The following is a 22,642-nucleotide window of genomic DNA, read 5'->3' as shown; positions in this document are numbered from 1 at the left end:
GTTCTTCGGAGGGGTGAGTATATCCATATTTTTTATTTTTATTCTTTATTTTTTACATGAATATGGATCCCAGGGCCTGAAGGAGAGTCTCCTCTCCTCCAGACCCTGGGAACCATACGCACCGCACACGCCGAAGATCCGAAGATGATTGGGAACTTATAGGAACTTCCGATTCCGATTTCCGATATCGCAAAAATATCGGAACTCGGTATCGGAATTCCAATACAGCAAATATCGGCCGATACCCGATATTTGCAGTATTGGAAAGCTCAACACTATTTATATACTGTTTGGGTGAAGGACCTCTCTTAGGCAAGGTTCACATTTATGTTCAGGGGCTTTGCGGAGGGCTACATACTTCCTCCGTTAAGCTCCGCCTACTTCCGCATACTTCTGCATGCGTCCTGCATGCCTATCTTTAACATGGGGTACGCAGGACATGCGGATGTATGTGGATGTATGCGGATGCATTGCTTTGACGCGCCCGCCATCCGCACAAGTTGCAACTTTGTTTATGCTGTAGATTAAACATTTTATAATTTTTAAAACTTGTAATTCATTTTCTAATACTTATGCAAAAATAACTTGGAGGTGAGAATGATAGAATAGAAAAAATAAAGGCACAAACAAATTAATGTACGGGGTTAAACAAAAACATGAAGATCTTTGCTATGTAATGTAAGAATGGAAAAGACTTACGGTATATAAAAAGATGTACAAACATAAAAGAAGACATCCAGAAACATTTCTCAATGTAAAGCCCTTTTCACTTGTGGAATTCCATTCTCAAGATGACAACTTGCTTGTATTTAAATGTTCAAGGACAATAAAGATTTATTGTATTTAGCCATAACATGGTGCACTGCTGTGTGCCGGGTCCATTGTTTGAAAAGGTTTTTGAAATACATTCATAGCCATTGTGCCTGACAGTACAAATTCTTTTGTTAGTTCTTTTTTTTATTAAAAGTATAACTAAAAAATGTTATTTCATTAATCCTTCACCTTTGCAAATGTATGAATCTTTGTAGTACATTCCATCACTATACTTTGCTTCCTTCCCTCTCAAATACCATGAAAAAGTGCTGTTTTAACTATCAAATGCAAGCCATTTCAGAAGCTGCTTTGAACTGCTGTTCCAGCAAGTATCCACACTGAAGCACTATTTACTTTGTACAAATACTCTCACTATCTGATCATTGGGAAGGGAAGGAGAAAAGCTCACATGTGGAGAGTGTTCGTAAATAGTTTTTGAGCATGGATCCTTGCTAGAGCAGCATTTCAAAGCAGCTTCTAAAAGGGCTGGAACTAAGCCGTTAAAATTGCCCTTGCTTCATGAAATTTGAGAGGGAAGGAACAAAGCAAGTTTTCAATGCCTCTGAGTCAACAAGATTAGAAATATCACACAGCTCCTGTCCAGCATCAGAGTTCACTGACCTGGGCAATGGACGAGAGGAAGAAAGGCTAGGGGCTCATGGAGTGGCATTTCCTGATCTTACTGGATCCCAAGCACATCTTATGATTTGCTGTGCTGGCGTGTGATCACCTCTGTGCTTCACGGTGTACAGATGACGTCATGCCAGGTGGTCAAATTAAGTAAAAAGGGCAGCACACTGCAGCGCCAAAACATGCAAACTTGAAAACACGAAATTTGAACTGCATTACTGCACTAGAAATATGAAAAATGAGAGCTTTTAGCGCATAAAAATGGCCATATTTATGTGTACCTCGTAGCCACTTTACGGCATCTCTCTTATACGAGGTCCTACGCTTGACCTACCTCACCGAGAATAAACGTCTCCATCTGAATGGGTACATGTGAAACCTCTTCTTGGACTCAAATTCTCTCTTTCTGTGGAGGGGTATTAGACCTACTATAATTAAAACACCTGTGGCTAGGAGGCGGGGAGTGCACGATCAGAAGGCTAAAGAATACATTTCAAAAACCTGACCTGCACATCCAAACATAGACTGAGTGTGAACAGGTGCTGAACCCAGAGTCGCCAACTCGTATATAGTTAAGTAAAAAGGGCAGCACACTGCAGCGCCAAAACATGCAAACTTGAAAACACGAAATTTGAACTGCATTACTGCACTAGAAATATGAAAAATGAGAGCTTTTAGCACATAAAAATGGCCATATTTATGTGTACCTCGTAGCCACTTTACGGCATCTCTCTTATACGAGGTCCTACGCTTGACCTACCTCACCGAGAATAAACGTCTCCATCTGAATGGGTACATGTGAAACCTCTTCTTGGACTCAAATTCTCTCTTTCTGTGGAGGGGTATTGGACCTACTATAATTAAAACACCTGTGGCTAGGAGGCGGGGAGTGCACGATCAGAAGGCTAAAGAATACATTTCAAAAACCTGACCTGCACATCCAAACATAGACTGAGTGTTAACAGGTGCTGAGCCCAGAGTCGCCAACTCGTATATAGTTAAGTAAAAAGGGCAGCACACTGCAGCGCCAAAACATGCAAACTTGAAAACACGAAATTTGAACTGCATTACTGCACTGGAAATATGAAAAATGAGAGCTTTTAGCGCATAAAAATGGCCATATTTATGTGTACTTCGTAGCCACTTTACGGCATCTCTCTTATACGAGGTCCTACGCTTGACCTACCTCACCGAGAATAAACGTCTCCATCTGAATGGGTACATGTGAAACCTCTTCTTGGACTCAAATTCTCTCTTTCTGTGGAGGGGTATTGGACCTACTATAATTAAAACACCTGTGGCTAGGAGGCGGGTAGTGCACGATCAGAAGGCTAAAGAATACATTTCAAAAACCTGACCTGCACATCCAAACATAGACTGAGTGTTAACAGGTGCTGAACCCAGAGTCGCCAACTCGTATATAGTTAAGTAAAAAGGGCAGCACACTGCAGCGCCAAAACATGCAAACTTGAAAACACGAAATTTGAACTGCATTACTGCACTGGAAATATGAAAAATGAGAGCTTTTAGCGCATAAAAATGGCCATATTTATGTGTACCTCGTAGCCACTTTACGGCATCTCTCTTATACGAGGTCCTACGCTTGACCTACCTCACCGAGAATAAACGTCTCCATCTGAATGGGTACATGTGAAACCTCTTCTTGGACTCAAATTCTCTCTTTCTGTGAAAACACGAAATTTGAACTGCATTACTGCACTAGAAATATGAAAAATGAGAGCTTTTAGCGTATAAAAATGGCCATATTTATGTGTACCTCATAGCCACTTTACGGCATCTCTCTTATACGAGGTCCTACGCTTGACCTACCTCACCGAGAATAAACGTCTCCATCTGAATGGGTACATGTGAAACCTCTTCTTGGACTCAAATTCTCTCTTTCTGTGGAGGGGTATTGGACCTACTATAATTAAAACACCTGTGGCTAGGAGGCGGGGAGTGCACGATCAGAAGGCTAAAGAATACATTTCAAAAACCTGACCTGCACATCCAAACATAGACTGAGTGTTAACAGGTGCTGAACCCAGAGTCGCCAACTCGTATATAGTTAAGTAAAAAGGGCAGCACACTGCAGCGCCAAAACATGCAAACTTGAAAACACGAAATTTGAACTGCATTACTGCACTAGAAATATGAAAAATGAGAGCTTTTAGCGCATAAAAATGGCCATATTTATGTGTACCTCGTAGCCACTTTACGGCATCTCTCTTATACGAGGTCCTACGCTTGACCTACCTCACCGAGAATAAACGTCTCCATCTGAATGGGTACATGTGAAACCTCTTCTTGGACTCAAATTCTCTCTTTCTGTGAAAACACGAAATTCGAACTGCATTACTGCACTAGAAATATGAAAAATGAGAGCTTTTAGCGCATATATTTCTAGTGCAGTAATGCAGTTCAAATTTCGTGTTTTCAAGTTTGCATGTTTTGGCGCTGTAGTGTGCTGCCCTTTTTACTTAACTATATACGAGTTGGCGACTCTGGGTTCAGCACCTGTTCACACTCAGTCTATGTTTGGATGTGCAGGTCAGGTTTTTGAAATGTATTCTTTAGCCTTCTGATCGTGCACTCCCCGCCTCCTAGCCACAGGTGTTTTAATTATAGTAGGTCCAATACCCCTCCACAGAAAGAGAGAATTTGAGTCCAAGAAGAGGTTTCACATGTACCCATTCAGATGGAGACGTTTATTCTCGGTGAGGTAGGTCAAGCGTAGGACCTCGTATAAGAGAGATGCCGTAAAGTGGCTACGAGGTACACATAAATATGGCCATTTTTATGCGCTAAAAGCTCTCATTTTTCATATTTCTAGTGCAGTAATGCAGTTCAAATTTCGTGTTTTCAAGTTTGCATGTTTTGGCGCTGCAGTGTGCTGCCCTTTTTACTTAACTATATACGAGTTGGCGACTCTGGGTTCAGCACCTGTTCACACTCAGTCTATGTTTGGATGTGCAGGTCAGGTTTTTGAAATGGATTCTCTAGCCTTCTGATCGTGCACTCCCCGCCTCCTAGCCACAGGTGTTTTAATTATAGTAGGTCCAATACCCCTCCACAGAAAGAGAGAATTTGAGTCCAAGAAGAGGTTTCACATGTACCCATTCAGATGGAGACGTTTATTCTCGGTGAGGTAGGTCAAGCGTAGGACCTCGTATAAGAGAGATGCCGTAAAGTGGCTACGAGGTACACATAAATATGGCCATTTTTATGCGCTAAAAGCTCTCATTTTTCATATGTCTAGTGCAGTAATGCAGTTCAAATTTCGTGTTTTCAAGTTTGCATGTTTTGGCGCTGCAGTGTGCTGCCCTTTTTACTTAACTATATACGAGTTGGCGACTCTGGGTTCAGCACCTGTTCACACTCAGTCTATGTTTGGATGTGCAGGTCAGGTTTTTGAAATGTATTCTTTAGCCTTCTGATCGTGCACTCCCCGCCTCCTAGCCACAGGTGTTTTAATTATAGTAGGTCCAATACCCCTCCACAGAAAGAGAGAATTTGAGTCCAAGAAGAGGTTTCACATGTACCCATTCAGATGGAGACGTTTATTCTCGGTGAGGTAGGTCAAGCGTAGGACCTCGTATAAGAGAGATGCCGTAAAGTGGCTACGAGGTACACATAAATATGGCCATTTTTATGCGCTAAAAGCTCTCATTTTTCATATTTCTAGTGCAGTAATGCAGTTCAAATTTCGTGTTTTCAAGTTTGCATGTTTTGGCGCTGCAGTGTGCTGCCCTTTTTACTTAACTATATACGAGTTGGCGACTCTGGGTTCAGCACCTGTTCACACTCAGTCTATGTTTGGATGTGCAGGTCAGGTTTTTGAAATGTATTGTTTAGCCTTCTGATCGTGCACTCCCCGCCTCCTAGCCACAGGTGTTTTAATTATAGTAGGTCCAATACCCCTCCACAGAAAGAGAGAATTTGAGTCCAAGAAGAGGTTTCACATGTACCCATTCAGATGGAGACGTTTATTCTCGGTGAGGTAGGTCAAGCGTAGGACCTCGTATAAGAGAGATGCCGTAAAGTGGCTACGAGGTACACATAAATATGGCCATTTTTATGCGCTAAAAGCTCTCATTTTTCATATTTCCAGTGCAGTAATGCAGTTCAAATTTCGTGTTTTCAAGTTTGCATGTTTTGGCGCTGCAGTGTGCTGCCCTTTTTACTTAACTATATACGAGTTGGCGACTCTGGGTTCAGCACCTGTTCACACTCAGTCTATGTTTGGATGTGCAGGTCAGGTTTTTGAAATGTATTCTTTAGCCTTCTGATCGTGCACTCCCCGCCTCCTAGCTTCAGGTGTTTTAATTATAGTAGGTCCAATACCCCTCCACAGAGAGAGAGAATTTGAGTCCAAGAAGAGGTTTTTACATGTACCCATTCAGATGGAGACGTTTATTCTCGGTGAGGTAGGTCAAGCGTAGGACCTCGTATAAGAGAGATGCCGTAAAGTGGCTACGAGGTACACATAAATATGGCCATTTTTATGCGCTAAAAGCTCTCATTTTTCATATTTCCAGTGCAGTAATGCAGTTCAAATTTCGTGTTTTCAAGTTTGCATGTTTTGGCGCTGCAGTGTGCTGCCCTTTTTACTTAACTATATACGAGTTGGCGACTCTGGGTTCAGCACCTGTTCACACTCAGTCTATGTTTGGATGTGCAGGTCAGGTTTTTGAAATGTATTCTTTAGCCTTCTGATCGTGCACTCCCCGCCTCCTAGCCACAGGTGTTTTAATTATAGTAGGTCCAATACCCCTCCACATAGAGAGAGAATTTGAGTCCAAGAAGAGGTTTCATATGTACCCATTCAGATGGAGACGTTTATTCTCGGTGAGGTAGGTCAAGCGTAGGACCTCGTATAAGAGAGATGCCGTAAAGTGGCTACGAGGTACACATAAATATGGCCATTTTTATGCGCTAAAAGCTCTCATTTTTCATATTTCTAGTGCAGTAATGCAGTTCAAATTTCGTGTTTTCAAGTTTGCATGTTTTGGCGCTGCAGTGTGCTGCCCTTTTTACTTAACTATATACGAGTTGGCGACTCTGGGTTCAGCACCTGTTCACACTCAGTCTATGTTTGGATGTGCAGGTCAAGTTTTTGAAATGTATTCTTTAGCCTTCTGATCGTGCACTCCCCGCCTCCTAGCCACAGGTGTTTTAATTATAGTAGGTCCAATACCCCTCCACAGAAAGAGAGAATTTGAGTCCAAGAAGAGGTTTCACATGTACCCATTCAGATGGAGACGTTTATTCTCGGTGAGGTAGGTCAAGCGTAGGACCTCGTATAAGAGAGATGCCGTAAAGTGGCTATGAGGTACACATAAATATGGCCATTTTTATACGCTAAAAGCTCTCATTTTTCATATTTCTAGTGCAGTAATGCAGTTCAAATTTCGTGTTTTCAAGTTTGCATGTTTTGGCGCTGCAGTGTGCTGCCCTTTTTACTTAACTATATACGAGTTGGCGACTCTGGGTTCAGCACCTGTTCACACTCAGTCTATGTTTGGATGTGCAGGTCAGGTTTTTGAAATTAAAAGGTGGTCAAATTAAACGCCTCACCGAAGAACCTGAAAGGTCTGAAAAAATGGTCAGAGTATATTGACCTGAACGATGGACTAAAGGAAGAAAGACGATGGCTCATGTAGTGGCGCGCCCTCTACACTGCAAGTCTTAAATGTCTCTGCATCTGCAACATCTGAAAAATCACGCAGCTCCTGTCCAGTGTCAGAGTTCACTGACCTGGGCGATGGACCAGAGGAAGAAAGACTAAGGGCTCATTGAGTGACCTTTCCTGATCTTCTGGGGTCCCAAGCTCATCTTTTAATTTGCTGTGCTGGCGTGTGATCACCTGTGTGCCACGTAGTGCATAGATGATGTCATGCCAGGTCAGCAAATTTAAAGTCACACAAATGAACCGGCACGGTGAGAAAAGTCCTGCAGCTCTTGTCCAAGGCCAGAGTGCATTGATCTGTATGATGGACCAGAAGAAGAAAGCCAATGTGCCCATGCAGTGGCACGCACAACTGGACTGCAAGTTTTGAATGACTTCGTTAGAACTAGGTAAAACATTTTTAAAGTAGAATGTGTTATGGGTGTTCCCAGTCTGCAGTGTTAAGTGACCACCAAAAAGTGGTCAAAAGGGGGACAACCGGTGAGCTACCGACAAGGTCTTCAGTGGCACTGTGGCATCATTCATGGTGTAGGAAAGCCAGTGTTTCTCAAGGCATACTGGAAGATGTACTGATCATACTATATATGAGTACACCACACGGCATGTTTGTTAACGAGGTCTATAATTCTTATATATCTTTTTATTTTCTATCTATGTTCAGCATTTACACACAAAGAATAAAGGCAATCTATATCTGTCTACGATCAACACATTTAATGTAACTGTAAAATCAATATTAGGATAGCAAGAAATATGTTTCCTAGGGACCAAAAGAAATAACTTTGTTTTGATGTTATCTGGTCTCATTATAAGAACAAACGTCCCTTAGGCTACAACACGTCTTCTTTGATGTGAAACAGGTGAGACTGAAGCTTTTTACTGGAAATCTGTAAGAATGGCATATAAACGGTAATGCACAAATGGGACTAATCGTTTACTTTCATTAGTAATGTATACGGTAATTATAGTGCAGTGTGTTAATTAAAAATAATAAATAATGAAACAACATTACAGTATTGATGGAACCTTGGTCACGAAAACTACATGCTACATGGCTTTATATACAAAGATGGATTTAAAAGGTGTACCCCATAAACAGCAGGCATCATCATATAGGTAAATAATGTATAAGTGTGACGACTGGGGGTCCGACCAAAGCTCAGAGTTCTTTGTGTGACTGTAGTGAGCATGTGCAATCATTGCTCCATTCACTGACTCCGCACATGCTCACTAGCATTCCGCTTATGAGGGACTTTAGAAGCCTTCTTGTGGTCAGTGGTAATGCCAGATGCAGGAACACCATCAGTCATATAGTATGTATAGTACTAGTATCTTCTTACTCACAAGATTCAGTAATTACTTAAAGAAGTTGTTTGGTTATATGATATTCATGACCTATTATTCACATAGGTCCTCAATATCGGATAGGAGGGGTCCGACACCCAGCACCCCAGTGAACAGGTGTTTTTTGTCTCCAGCTTTGAGCAATATTTAGTCGAGAACTGCATGTTGGCTTCGATAGTCATGGTACTAAGCAGCAGCCTCTTCACAGTGAACACAGATATGCAGTGCAGCTCCGTCCAATCTCTACACCCAGCAGTCATTGGAGCCAATAACAGCTGATCAGTGGGGGCACCAGGTGTCAGAACTCCATCGTTCAGATATCTGCTGACACAAGCTAAGGATAGATCATGAATATTCCATAACTGGACCATGAGTGCGAAGTGATGATGACCTGGGTGCATGTCTCATCTTGCTACTGGCACAATAAAAAAGAGCCAAGAATACGCAGCACATGCCATAAACGCCCCAAAAGGATCGGGGGCTCAATCTGAAAAAAGTATGCCAACAAATTCCAACTAAAGAAGAAAACTGAGAGCACTCACCGTCCTAAAAATCAGTCCTTTATTGAAACGGAAGAATCTTCAGCAGGGGAGAATGTGAATTGTCACAAACGACGGCAGCTTCGTGCTACTGTGCTTCCACGGGACCTACACCCGTGGAAGGACTCGTGTAGGACCCGTGGAAGCACAGTAGAGCGAAACGGCCATCGTCTGTAACAATTCACCTTCTCCCCTTGCTGAAGATTTTCCATTTTTTGCTGAAGATTCTCCGCCCTGTAACATTACGTGGTCTCCACTTTGTGGCGGAGTTCCTGCGTTTCCTTCCACTTCTAAGTAATATCACTCCCAGGTGATAGTGTAATATAATTGTGAACACTGACTTATTCTTACAATTACTCCTAGTACAGGACTATCTTCGTATCAAAGACAGATGGCAGGGCGAGAGGTTGGGCAATGGGACTGAAAAAGAAACCGGAATTAAATGATTAAGATACACCCCAATAGATGTCACAATAAAGTCTATTAATGATAGCGTCAGAAATAAAGGTTACATCATCTTGTGACTGTAGGTTCAAAACGATGGATAAGAATACATTTATAATATAAAGGTCCTCATGACTCCTGACAATTCTGGACCCCATTGACATCAATGCAAATTGCATATTGCTTCATGGTATCCATAGAGGTGTTGGACACTTATTACCAGGTGCACTCTATCAAGAATTTTGACAACTAGTAATCAATATTTTTTTAGGAAGTCTTCCAACAGAAAAATAATTTTAACCGAAAATGGCCGGCTTTTTAATTCCGCATTAATGTTTCTTTCCAGAGGTGGCGCTGTATACCTGGGACAATGGTAGCAATGCCCTTCTAATGATTGTGTGTTATCTAGGAGGTGGTGGGCCAGTACGGCTACCAGCCACTACAACACTGCCAACAGCAATGTCAGGGCTGAATGGAGGTCGACAAGGATAAAACTTCCAAGATCTGTTTTCCCTCCAAATCCTGTGTTTTCCTGTGTAAGGAGCCTGTCAGCCATGGTTATCACCGTTTCCAATCTTCATGGGCGGTCTTACAGGTACACCTACTGGAAAATTAACTAATGGAATTTCTGTTGCTGGATGGAAAGAGGTGGGTAATAAAAGTGTGTAAATAAATTAATAAAGAAGCAAATAAAAGTAGATAAAAGCATAAAAAATAAGAATAAATAACTTGCATTCTGTAGTATTTCCCGCCGTCTACTCTCTGTCCCCCAGTGCACAATTACAGAACATTTTGGTTCATCCTTTCATCCAGTCTCAAGACACATTTCCTCTTGTCCTAGTAGATCTTGGACATCCTTTCACAATATGGAAAGTTCCTACCTTTCTCATTAAAAACGAGTCATCTCTTGAACACGTTCAAAGCAACATCTATCACAATAAAAATTCCGACTCGCATTGCCCGACAGGTGCGCACAGCTCAACAGAATATGTGAACGCTCGGGTTTATTTGCTTGCATACTAAATACGTCATCGAGCGCCTCACCTCCTTTTAAATACAATGTGCACTTCAAAAGAGAAATAGCTGAGATGTGCCATCACGATTTGACCTCCGGAACCACTGCCGCTGGAGAGAGTGAAGGCCACTTCCCTGCACACAGGCATAGGCAGCCACCTGTCTGTACAGGGACAGCAGATAACCTCATTTATTTAAGGAGGACCGGTCACTAGATTAAAAGTGACAATGTTTTTTCTCTTATTACATTCCCGATGATCCCCTGAGGATTCTGGTTTTTCATTTTTTCATAAATCGACAATACAGTTCCAGAGATATCAGAGTTTTTATTTTGTGCTACTTTTTGTTTATGAACCATGGAAGCATGGCTCATAGCGTAATAATGCAGAGCAGCCTAAAGACACGACCCAGAGGATCCCATTAGCCACAGCCCTTGATAAAGATCATTAGAAAAAAACAAAAAAATGCATTACCCAGGGGAGCAGTGGGAATAAAATAACAGCAAACAATTGAAGCTTCTGACTTGGTGGCTGATCATCTTTGAATATAATGGTGATGCAGTAACTTGAACAGCCATAGAAAAAAAATCTGAATTAGTGGGGATCCCAGAGAATGAGATTATGAAGTGATAGCATATTTGAGACAATTGCCATGTTTGTATATATATATATATATATATATATATATATATATATATATATACTAGTTGGTGGCCCGATTCTAATGCATCGGGTGTTCTAGAATATGCATGTCCACGTAGTATATTGCACAGCCCATGTAGTATATTGCCCAACCACATAGTATATTGCCCAGCCACGTAGTATATTGCCCAGTCACGTAGTATGTTGCCCAGCCATGTAGTATCTTGCACAGCGACATAATATACAGCACAGAGCCACGTAGTATACAGCACAGACACGTAGTATATTGTCCAGCCACGTAATATATTTCCCAGCCACATATGTAACAGGTTAAAAAAGACTTAAAATAAAAAATAAACATATACTCACCATCCAAGGGCCCCTTGTAGTCCTGTCGCTTGTGTGCGGTGCACGCGGCAACTTCCGGTCCCAGGGTTGGTATGAGCGCAGGACCTGTGATGACGTCGCGGTCACATGACCGTGACATCATGGAAGGTCCTTCTCGCATAGCATCCTTGCCACCGTAACCTGCCGCTTGCACTGCCGAGGAGAGGACGCGACGGTGGAGGGTGAGAATAACCTTTTTTTATCATTATTATTTGTAACATTAGATATTTTTACTATTGATGCTGCATACGCATCATCAATAGTAAAAAGTTGGTCACACAGGGTTAATAGCTGCATTAATGGAGTGCGTTACACTGCGAGATAACGCGGTCCATTAACGCTGGCATTAACCATGTGTGAGGGCTGACTGGAGGGGAGTATGGAGCGGACACTGACTGCTGGGAGTAAGGAGCGACCATTTTTCTGCCGGACTGTGCCGGTCGCTAATTGGTCGTGGCTGTTTTGCCGCGACCAATCAGCGACTTGGATTTCCATGACAGACAGAGGCCGCGACCAATGAATATCTGTGACAGACAGACAGAAAGACAGACAGAAAGACGGAAGTGACCCTTAGACAATTATATAGTAGATATATATATATATATATATATATATATATATATATAGTGACAGAGATTGGCATAGTATGTGAAGGGAAATACGTGTCACTGTGCATACTTCAGTCAGTGATGTAAAACCAAAGTGTTTTTTTTCATCCAGCATGCTAAGTGCTGAGAGCGTTAATAGGAACCTATGTTTATGGGCTGGTTTTAGTGGACCTCCATAGAGCGGGTGGGCAGAGGTCCACCATATCTCCACCTGCAGAGTTCTGACAGGACCTGTGTGAGGTCAAGGTCATATGACCATCATATTGGTTGTTAAATACCTGGACATGACAGTCAGGGGGTGTTGTGTATTGAGAGAGCAGGAACTCACACATAGCTCCCAGGGGAGCTAAAGTACTGGGCGGGTTAACTGCAGGTAAGTGACTGTGCTACTTTATTTGTTTTGTCTACCATTATGCCAGTAAGGCTATGTTTATTTTGAAGAACCCTGCCAAGGTTTATGCTATCCACAATAAACCAGCAGGTGATCTTCTACCAGAACAGTTCCAGTGTCTACCTGGAAAGCAGCTGCGTGCGTCAACTGTTGTGAATTCTGTGGCTGAGTTCACTTCTGTGGTCACAAGTGGTATTGCAGTCTCTGGGCTTCCTCCCTCAGGTGTTTTGGTGAGCTCGTTGGCTGCCTTGCTATTTAGCTCCACCTGAGTCTGTCTTCCTTGCTCCTTGTCAATGTTCCAGTGTTGGATCTGAGCTACTGCATCTTTCCTTGGGCCTGCTGCTCTGCTAGATAAGTGCTTCTAGTTTGTTTTTCTGTTTTTTCTGTCCAGCTTGCTATTAACTTTTGCTGGAAGCTCTGAGAAGCAAAGGGGTGCACCGCCATGCTGTTAGTTCGGCACGGTGGGTCTTTTTGCCCCTTTGCGTGGTTTTCGTTTTAGGGTTTTTTGTAGACTGCATAGTTCTCTTTGCTATCCTCGCTCTGTCTAGAATATCGGGCCTCACTTTGCTGAATCTATTTCATTCCTACGTTTGTCTTTTCATCTTGCTAACAGTCATTATATGTGGGGGGCTGCCTATTCCTTTGGGGTATTTCTCTGAGGTAAGTCAGGCTTGTATTTCTATCTTCAGGCTAGTCAGCTCCTCAGGCAGTGCCGAGTTGCATAGGTAGTGATAGGCGCAATCCACTGCTGCTTATAGTTGTGTGAGGATAGATCAGGTACTGCAGTCTACAGAGATTCCATGTCTCAGAGCTCGTCCTATTGTTTTTGGTTATTGCCAGATCTCTGTATGTGCGCTGATTACTGCACACTGTGTTGCCTGATTGCCGGCCATAACAGTATCTGCACTAGCGGCTTTGTTCAGAAAGGGTCTCTCTGAAGCTCTTAAGGATGTAATGGTGGGATTTCCTATGCCTGCTGGTTTGAATGAGTCTATGTCCTTGGCCATTCAGATCGGTCGTCGCTTGCGCGAGCGTAAATCTGTGCACCATCTGGCGGTATTGTCTGAGAGTAAATCTGAGCCTATGCAGTGCGACAGGACTATGACTAAAGTAGAACGGCACGAACACAGACGTCTGAACAGACTGTGTTTCTATTGTGGTGATTCTACTCATGCTATTTCTAATTGTCCTAAACGCACTAGGCGGTTCGATAGCTCTGCCGTTATTGGTACTGTACAGTCCAAATTCCTTTTGTCCATTACCTTAATGTGCTCTTTGTCATCGTATTCTGTCATGGCGTTTGTGGATTCAGGCGCTGCCCTGAATCTGATGGATTTGGATTATGCTAAACGTTGTGGATTTTTCTTGGAGCCTTTGCGGTGTCCTATTCCGTTGAGAGGAATTGATGCTACACCTTTGGCCAAGAATAAGCCTCAGTACTGGGCCCAGCTGACCATGTGCATGGCTCCTGCACATCAGGAAGTTATTCGCTTTCTGGTACTGCATAATTTGCATGATGTGGTCGTGTTGGGGTTGCCATGGCTACAAACCCATAATCCAGTATTGGATTGGAACTCTATGTCGGTAACCAGCTGGGGTTGTCAGGGAGTACATGGTGATGTTCCATTTTTGTCTATTTCGTCATCCATTCCTTCTGACATCCCAGAGTTCTTGTCGGACTTTCAGGATGTATTTGAAGAGTCCAAGTCTGATGCCCTACCTCCGCATAGGAATTGTGATTGTGCTATCGATTTGATTCCTGGTAGTAAATTCCCTAAGGGTCGTTTATTTAATTTGTCCGTACCTGAACACACCGCTATGCACAGTTATGTGAAGGAGTCCCTGGAGAAGGGACATATTCGCCCATCGTCGTCACCATTGGGAGCAGGGTTCTTTTTTGTAGCCAAGAAGGATGGTTCGCTAAGACCGTGTATTGATTACCGCCTTCTTAATAAGATCACTGTTAAGTTTCAGTATCCCTTGCCATTGATTTCTGACTTGTTTGCTCGGATTAAGGGGGCTAGTTGGTTTACTAAGATTGATCTTCGTGGTGCGTATAATCTGGTGAGAATCAGGCAGGGAGATGAATGGAAAACGGCATTTAATACGCCCGAGGGTCATTTTGAGTATCTGGTGATGCCGTTCGGACTTGCCAATGCTCCATCTGTTTTTCAGTCTTTTATGCATGACATTTTCCGTGAGTATCTGGATAAATTCTTGATTGTTTACTTGGATGACATTTTGATCTTCTCAGATGATTGGGAGTCTCATGTGAAGCAAGTCAGAATGGTTTTCCAGGTACTGCGTGCTAATTCCTTGTTCGTGAAGGGATCAAAGTGTCTCTTCGGTGTGCAGAAAGTTTCATTTTTGGGGTTCATCTTTTCCCCTTCTACTATCGAGATGGATCCGGTTAAGGTTCAGGCCATCCAGGATTGGACTCAGCCGACATCTCTAAAAAGTCTTCAGAAATTCCTGGGCTTTGCTAATTTTTATCGTCGCTTCATCTGTAATTTTTCTAGCATTGCCAGACCATTGACCGATTTGACCAAGAAGGGTGCTGATTTGGTTAATTGGTCTTCTGCTGCCGTGGAAGCTTTTCAGGAGTTGAAGCGTCGTTTTTGCTGTGCCCCTGTGTTGTGTCAACCTGATGTTTCTCTTCCGTTCCAGGTCGAGGTTGATGCTTCTGAGATTGGTGCAGGGGCGGTTTTGTCACAGAGAGGTTCTGGTTGCTCAGTGTTCAAACCATGTGCTTTCTTTTCCAGGAAATTTTCTGCTGCTGAGCGTAATTATGATGTGGGCAACCGAGAGTTGCTGGCCATGAAGTGGGCATTCGAGGAGTGGCGTCATTGGCTTGAGGGTGCTAAGCATCGCGTGGTGGTTTTGACTGATCATAAGAACCTTACTTATCTTGAGTCTGCCAAGCGCTTGAATCCTAGACAGGCCCGTTGGTCGTTATTTTTTGCTCGTTTTGATTTTGTGATTTCATACCTTCCGGGCTCTAAAAATGTGAAGGCGGATGCTCTGTCTAGGAGTTTTGTGCCCGACTCTCCGGGGTTATCTGAGCCGGCGAGTATCCTCAAGGAAGGAGTCATTGTGTCTGCCATCTCCCCTGATTTGCGGAGAGTGTTGCAGAAATTTCAGGCTAATAAACCTGATCGTTGTCCGGCCGAGAAACTGTTCGTCCCTGATAGGTGGACTAGTAAAGTTATCTCTGAACTTCATTGTTCGGTGCTGGCCGGTCATCCAGGAATCTTTGGTACCAGGGAGTTGGTTGCTAGATCCTTCTGGTGGCCATCTCTGTCACGTGATGTGCGTGCTTTTGTGCAGTCCTGTGGAATTTGTGCTAGGGCTAAGCCCTGCTGTTCACGTGCCAGTGGGTTGCTTTTGCCCTTGCCGGTCCCGAAGAGGCCTTGGACACATATTTCGATGGATTTCATTTCTGACCTTCCCGTTTCTCAAAAAATGTCGGTCATTTGGGTGGTCTGTGATCGCTTTTCTAAAATGGTCCATCTGGTGCCCTTGGTTAAATTGCCTTCCTCCTCTGATTTGGTGCCTTTGTTCTTCCAGCATGTGGTTCGTTTACATGGCATTCCTGAGAATATTGTTTCTGACAGAGGTTCCCAGTTTGTCTCGAGGTTCTGGCGAGCCTTTTGTGGTAGGATGGGCATTGACCTATCTTTTTCCTCGGCCTTCCATCCTCAGACTAATGGCCAGACTGAACGAACCAATCAGACCTTGGAAACATATCTGAGATGTTTTGTTTCCGCTGACCAGGATGATTGGGTGTCATTTTTGCCGTTGGCTGAGTTCGCCCTTAATAATCGGGCCAGCTCGGCTACCTTGGTCTCTCCATTTTTCTGCAATTCTGGGTTCCATCCTCGTTTCTCTTCAGGACAGGTTGAGTCTTCGGACTGTCCTGGTGTGGATTCTGTGGTGGACAGGTTGCAGCAGATCTGGACTCAGGTAGTGGACAATTTGACCTTGTCCCAGGAGAAGGCTCAGCTTTTCGCTAATCGCAGACGCCGTGTGGGACCCCGACTTCGTGTTGGGGATCTGGTTTGGTTATCTTCTCGTCATATTCCTATGAAGGTTTCCTCTCCTAAATTTAAACCTCGTTTTATTGGTCCGTATAGGATTTCTGAGATTCTCAATCCGGTGTCTTTTCGTCTGACCCTCCCAGACTCCTTTTCCATACGTAATGTATTCCATAGGTCGTTGTTGAGGAGATACGTGGCACCTATGGTTCCATCTGTGGAGCCTCCTGCCCCTGTTTTGGTGGAGGGGGAATTGGAGTATATTGTGGAGAAGATTTTGGATTCTCGTGTCTCTAGACGGAAACTCCAGTATCTGGTCAAATGGAAGGGTTATGCTCAGGAAGATAATTCCTGGGTTTTTGCCTCTGATGTCCATGCCCCAGATCTTGTTCGTGCCTTTCATGTGGCTCATCCTGGTCGGCCTGGGGGTTCTGGTGAGGGTTCGGTGACCCCTCCTCAAGGGGGGGGTACTGTTGTGAATTCTGTGGCTGAGTTCACTTCTGTGGTCACAAGTGGTATTGCAGTCTCTGGGCTTCCTCCCTCAGGTGTTTTGGTGAGCTCGTTGGCTGCCTTGCTATTTAGCTCCACCTGAGTCTGTCTTCCTTGCTCCTTGTCAATGTTCCAGTGTTGGATCTGAGCTACTGCATCTTTCCTTGGGCCTGCTGCTCTGCTAGATAAGTGCTTCTAGTTTGTTTTTCTGTTTTTTCTGTCCAGCTTGCTATTAACTTTTGCTGGAAGCTCTGAGAAGCAAAGGGGTGCACCGCCGTGCTGTTAGTTCGGCACGGTGGGTCTTTTTGCCCCTTTGCGTGGTTTTCGTTTTAGGGTTTTTTGTAGACTGCATAGTTCTCTTTGCTATCCTCGCTCTGTCTAGAATATCGGGCCTCACTTTGCTGAATCTATTTCATTCCTACGTTTGTCTTTTCATCTTGCTAACAGTCATTATATGTGGGGGGCTGCCTATTCCTTTGGGGTATTTCTCTGAGGTAAGTCAGGCTTGTATTTCTATCTTCAGGCTAGTCAGCTCCTCAGGCAGTGCCGAGTTGCATAGGTAGTGATAGGCGCAATCCACTGCTGCTTATAGTTGTGTGAGGATAGATCAGGTACTGCAGTCTACAGAGATTCCATGTCTCAGAGCTCGTCCTATTGTTTTTGGTTATTGCCAGATCTCTGTATGTGCGCTGATTACTGCACACTGTGTTGCCTGATTGCCGGCCATAACAGTCAACCCCTCACAATATATAGATTTTAATCACTTCTACTGCTGGCCCATTTAAATTATAGGCTCATAACCTAGGAGAGACATGTTTTCCATTAAACTGTAGGCTCAAAGCCCAAGAGTGACATGTAAAGTAGAATAGGACCCATCAGAGGGAGGTCACCTTGCCGTTGTTGATGGCCATACATGAATTGACAAATTTATCCACTAAAAACCTTCATTTTTTGTAAGTACATCTTGCTGAGTAGTAACATAGTTTAGATTTAATGTTTTCAGTGTTTGCATATATCTTGGCTAGAGATGGATGGACCCCTGGATGTTTGGGTCCAGACAACTAGTTAAAAAAATGTTTGGGTTTGATTACCATTACAGTACCCGAACTCCATTCACTTAAATGGGGGCCCAAACATCTAGTGTTTGCAACACTGTCATGTGCATGACAGTGCAGCAAATAGTGCCTCTGATCAGCAGTAAAATCATTACCACCGGTCAGACAGTTGCGGTTGGCACACTGTCAAATGACATGAGTCCGCAGCTGCAATCGGAGATAAAAAGTTTAAGTTCGATCACTGGCGTTGGCTGATGGGACGACTACTCCCATCAGCCTACAACTGCTGCTGCTAATGACAATGAGAGCAGGTGTAGGAGTACTTATCAGCCTGTGCCTGCCCTCTAAATAAATAATTTAAGAAAAATAGCATGAGTTCCCCTGTATTTTTGATAACCAGCTTGGCAAAACTGACAGCTGCGGGCTGCAACCCTCAGCTGTCAGCGTTAGCAAGGCTGGTTATCAAGAATAGGGGAGCCCCCAGGCTGCTTTTTTTAAATTATTTAAATAAATAAAAAAAAACGCATGGAATCCCCCTCATTTTTGACAACCAACTTTGCTAAAGCAGGCAGCTGGGAACTAGTATTCTCAGGCTGGTACTGGGCCATGAATATTGCCCCACCAGCCTAAAAATAGCAGCCCACAGCTGCCCAGAAATGTACATCTATTAGATGCGCCAACTCCAGCACTTTGCCTGCCTCTTCCAACTTGCCCTGTGGTGGTGGCAAATGGGGATCATATTTTCGGGGCTGATATCACCTTTCTATTGTCCAGTGACATCAAGCCCATGGTTTAGGAATAGAGAGGAGTCTATAAGACAAGAATAAAGTCCTTTATTTGAAATAAAAAACACACTTATGTTTTTATTTTAAAATAACAAACACAGTTATACTCACCCAGCTCCCATTCCACTGAAGCCCTCTCATCCTGTAAAAAACATAAAATAATAAACAAAAACACTCACCTAGCACCCATTTCCACTGAAGCCAATGTCTCCTGTAACAAAATAAAAAAAAAACAACCATATCCCTCACCTTTCCGTCGTTCTGTGCCATGCCGTAATCTGTGTCTTGGGATAAACAGTTTTCAACCTGCATGGTGCCAAAATGTGCAGGTCACTGAGGCTGCGTTCTCAGCTGCACCCCCTGAACTATGAGGACCCCAGTGAGATCACTGTTAGCACAGTGAGAAAAAGTCTCACGGTGGAACGATGAGTTCACCGCAGTTCACCAGGACAAATTTCTAAAGATCACTCTTGCAAGGAGCCATGCACCTATAAGTACAAGAAATTACCAGAAAAAGTTTTCTGCCATTGAAAGTCAGTAGTAATGGCTTCCACCCTACTCAGTGATTGTAAGTAGGGATGAGTGGACCCATGGAAGTTCAGATTCAGCACGTTTGGCCAAACTTGAGTCCAAAGTTTGGTTCAGTTACCAAAACTTGACCCCAGTCAATAAGGACCTGAACTTTGATACTGTAAAATGGCTGCAAAATGAAGCAAAATGGGGGTAAGAGCAGGACAATTTCTGTGCAAACCAATGTGGATACAAAAATTACTTAAAATAACATAAAATTAAAAAAAAATAAAGATAACATTGAACCTGGAATTGTGGAGGTCCAAGTGGAGGAGTGGAGCATTGCCTTAATTGTGTATTTTACTAAGCTTGTTAATAAATAAATAAATGAAAACGTGGAATCAGGCCCCAACAAACAAGACAGCTGGGGGCTGATAGTGATAGGCTGAGAAAGGCCATGGATATTGGCCCCTTCCCAGCCTAACAAGACCAGCCCTTAGCTACCCCAGAAATGGTGCATCAATTAGATTCAATTTTTGTGCTTAGCCTCCGTTCTGCCCTGGTGTGTTGGCTATCGAGGTAATGAGGTTATTAATGGAGAGGCATCTGTCAGACACCCCAATAACCCTTAGTCAAAAGAAATAAACACACAAAAGTCCTTTATTTGAAAAAATCACTCCCTGAAATTTTCCCTTTTTCACATATTTATTAAAAATAAATAGGGTGACCCCATGTCATTTTTTTGGGGGTCCCCCCATTTTTAGTAACCAGTAAAAGCAAAGGAGACAGCTGTGGGCTGATAGTAACAGGCTGGAAAGGTCCATGGATATTACTTCCTTCCCAGCATAATAACACCAGCACTCAGCTGTCTGCTTTCCATTGGCTGGTTATAACAATAAGAGGGAATGCATGTAATTTTTTAAAAATATTTATTCATTTTACACTGTCAGGCAGGGTCACATTGTGCAATAAAGTCCGCTAAGTGGACTAAAACATAAAGCAAAAATTAAAAACAAAAATTTAAAAAAAATCTATATATATATATATATATATCAAAAGGTTAACCCCCCACAAAATAAAAAATTAAAACACCAGATTTGCAATTTTGCTGTAAACATAGTTCTGAAAAAAGGAAATAAAAAGTGCTCAATATGTCATATGTACCCCAAAATTATATCAATAAAAAATACAGCTCCATTGGCATTTATAAGCTATGGGTCTCAGAAAATAGGGACACAAATTAATAATTTTTCTTAAACAAATTAATTCTTTTTTATGACTACTAAAACATTTAAAAAGGGTATACAAGATTGGTATTGTCATAATTGTAACTTTGTGGAGAATCAAGTTGCCAGGTCACTTTCACTGCACAATGAATGCCGTGAGGCTAAGTGCACATGTTGCAGAATTGCTGCGGAAATATCAGCGGCAATTCCGCAACTCCTGCCGCGGGTATATCGCATGCGGAATTGGCATGCGTATTCCCGCTAAACACTAGCGTTTTGCAAGCGTAATTAGCTTACAGAATACTTAGCGTTTTCCAAGCGATCTGTAGCATCGCTTGGAAAACTGATTGACAGGTTGGTCACACTTGTCAAACATAGTGTTTGACAAGTGTGACCAACTTTTTACTAGTGATACGGCCTATGCAGCATTAATAGTAAAAAGATCTAAAGTTAAAAATAATAAAAAAAATGGGTATTCTCACCTTCCGACGGCCCCCGATCTCCTCAGCGGTGCACACGGCGGCTTTCGTTCCCAGGGATGCTGTGTGCGACGTTATCCCAGGTCCTTCGCAGACAGCATCCCTGGGAACGGAAGCCGCCGCGTGCACCGCTGAGAGGCGGGAGGACTCCGAGGGCCATCGGAAGGTGAGTATATCACTATTTTTTATTTCAATTCTTTTTTTTTAACAGTGATATGATGCCCAGTCACCCTGGATACCATCCGCTCATGATCCGCTTACTTCCCGCATGGTGGGCATAGCCCCATGCGTGAGGAAAGCGGATCAATGCATTCCTATGTGTGCGGAATCGCTGCGATTCCGCAAATTAATGAACACGCTGTGCTTTTTTCCGGAATGCGTTTCCGCTCAGGAAAAAAAACACAGCATGTGAATACAAAATGCGGATTGCATTTGTTTAATAGGATGCTTAATGCGAACGTTTTTTTTTTTGCAGTTTTATCGCGTTTTTATAGTGCAAAAACGCGGAAAAAAAAATGCGGAAAATCCTGAACGTGTGCACACAGCCTGAAAACAGAACACAAGTAAAAAGCTTATAACTTTTGGAAGGAGAAGGATAAAAACAGAAACACAAAAAATAAAAATCATCCACTTCCAAAAGGGTTAATGATTCAGAGGGCAGAGCTGTATTTGACATTTTCATTATCATAATTGATCATTAATATGTTAATAAATCGACTAAAATTCTCATGCTGCTTAAAAGATACATAAAAGTGATAAATTCAGGTTGCCGAATATAATACTACTGCTAGATATTATAAATATGGAATACAGAATATATAAAGAATAAGATGTAAATAATCATTATATACATATTACTATTTTTGTATTTTTTTTAGTGGATTCATGTTACAGAGGCGAAGATAGGCTACGTTTACAATTGGCCAATAGGGGGCAGTCATGGATCACAAACCAGTTCCGCTTTCTTTGCTGTCACTTTTCCAGCATTTTGAGGCTGAATCAGGCAGACTCCAGGGCACATTTTCAAATTACCTGTTACAAAGGGAACAAAAATGATCAAAATAGGCCAAGTAGTCGACTTAGAAAACAAAAGGGATATTTAAAAGAATATGTAATTAAAGCGAGATATTAGCAGGTGGATAACGAGGGATGATTGGTAATGAACTGGAGGAGCAATTATTTAAGACACAAGTAGCTCTGAGCACAATGGTAATTCAGAGTTTGAGTAGCCATTCACAAGATGAAGAATTGTAGCTGTAGCGTGGCTGACGTCATGTGGATAATAGAAAGATTAACAGAAATCATTCATAGCACTCCAGCGAAATCTAAGTTATTGTAACTCTGTGAATCTGATGCAAAAATAAACTGTAAATGTAAAATGCTGATTCCTAAATACAACATAGATTTTTTATTTATAGTAGATATATTCTTTTACATAGGGGCAGTATTATAGTAGTTATATTCTTGTACATAGGGGCAGTATTATAGTAGTTATATTCTTGTACATAGGGGCAGTATTATAGTAGTTATATTCTTACTAGCTATTGAACCCATTCTACGCCCG

The sequence above is a fragment of the Ranitomeya imitator genome, chromosome 7, assembly GCF_032444005.1.
Source record: "Ranitomeya imitator isolate aRanImi1 chromosome 7, aRanImi1.pri, whole genome shotgun sequence".
Lineage (NCBI taxonomy): Eukaryota > Metazoa > Chordata > Amphibia > Anura > Dendrobatidae > Ranitomeya > Ranitomeya imitator.
Note: the sequence above shows the minus strand (reverse complement) of the source record.